Source organism: Amblyraja radiata, chromosome 23, assembly GCF_010909765.2.
Source record: "Amblyraja radiata isolate CabotCenter1 chromosome 23, sAmbRad1.1.pri, whole genome shotgun sequence".
In the NCBI taxonomy this organism is placed as follows: Eukaryota; Metazoa; Chordata; class Chondrichthyes; order Rajiformes; family Rajidae; genus Amblyraja; species Amblyraja radiata.
This window is the reverse complement of record NC_045978.1, coordinates 36,263,149-36,264,327: the sequence shown is the minus strand read 5'-3', so window position 1 is coordinate 36,264,327 and position 1,179 is coordinate 36,263,149. Positions and strand designations below refer to the sequence as shown.

General features: G+C 38.3%; 1 pseudogene; it reads left to right on the top strand.

Annotated features, from left to right (window-relative positions):
* The first annotated feature begins 772 nt into the window (after positions 1-772).
* On the top strand, positions 773-881 carry LOC116986527 (annotated as a pseudogene).
* The last annotated feature ends 298 nt before the right edge of the window (positions 882-1,179 follow it).

Genomic DNA, 1,179 nt, shown 5'->3' with positions numbered 1-1,179 from the left:
TAACTGGGAAAGATCTACAAACCAGGTTAGAAGCCAGCATAGACCATATGTTTTCTATCTACTGCAGGGGCAAACATTAGCTGACACCATAGCTGTCACTTGCCACCGGGGATTGTAAATCCCTGAATGTACTAAACTAATCAATTTATGCATCTGGTTACATCCAACCGGGATTGACGCGGGACTGTGTAAACCCGAAACCTCCTAGCAAAATCTTTTTATTTGGGGGTGACCTATCTAGAAGGTCAAGGAGTTGGACAATGAAGCCAAACTGGAGTTCATCTAAATGTCCAAACATCATCCTCAAAGGTATCGCCCCTATGCTGGAAGATGTGTACACCCACAACACACGGCCTCGGGGATCCAGAAGAAAACAGTAAAACCAGAAGGAAGCAAGGAGGTTGGTGCGAGAAGACATCGAATAAATAACTTTTTGACACTCATATCTTAAACAGTATCCGGGGATACACAATAGAATTTTACAACACATAATCTTCTAGTCGAGCTGATATATCGAGAGAGGAATTTGGAGGAGAACACCAAATGGATATTGGGCTATAGTATTTGCTGATGTTTCTACACGATATGGAACACCAGATGCCGATCTACTCGTATCCAGACATAATCACCAATTACCAAATATGTCATATGGGATACAGACACTGGACATCAGCAACAGATGGGGTTTTAGCTGCATTGCAAGGGAAGAATTATTATCTACGCATTCCCTTCCTAACAAAATAGGATATGGCGCTTGACGCATCAATCATAGATCAGATCTCGGCTTTTTGGCTAAGATCAAGTATAATATCTGTTCTTATCAGTTTAAATGTCTGATATGTCCCTTATCTAGGGACCATATATTATAAAATTAAATAAATAAATAAAAAAGATGGAAATTTAAAGGGAAAAAAAAGGGAAAAAAAGTGAAAAATAAATAAAACGATATATTCGTTTGAAAGAACACAAACCTTTTCTATTGTTAAGTATATTCGTTTTAAGAACGAAAATGGCAAGCATTGATTCAAAGGATGCTTACAATTTCAGTACCCATAACAGGTGACCACGGACGTTATTTTTATCTAATTGGATGGCTCAGCTCTAGCAGTATAGAGCACTACCTAATGTGTTTACATTAGCACCTAGGTTATTTACAAAATATGACAACCAGCCACACAA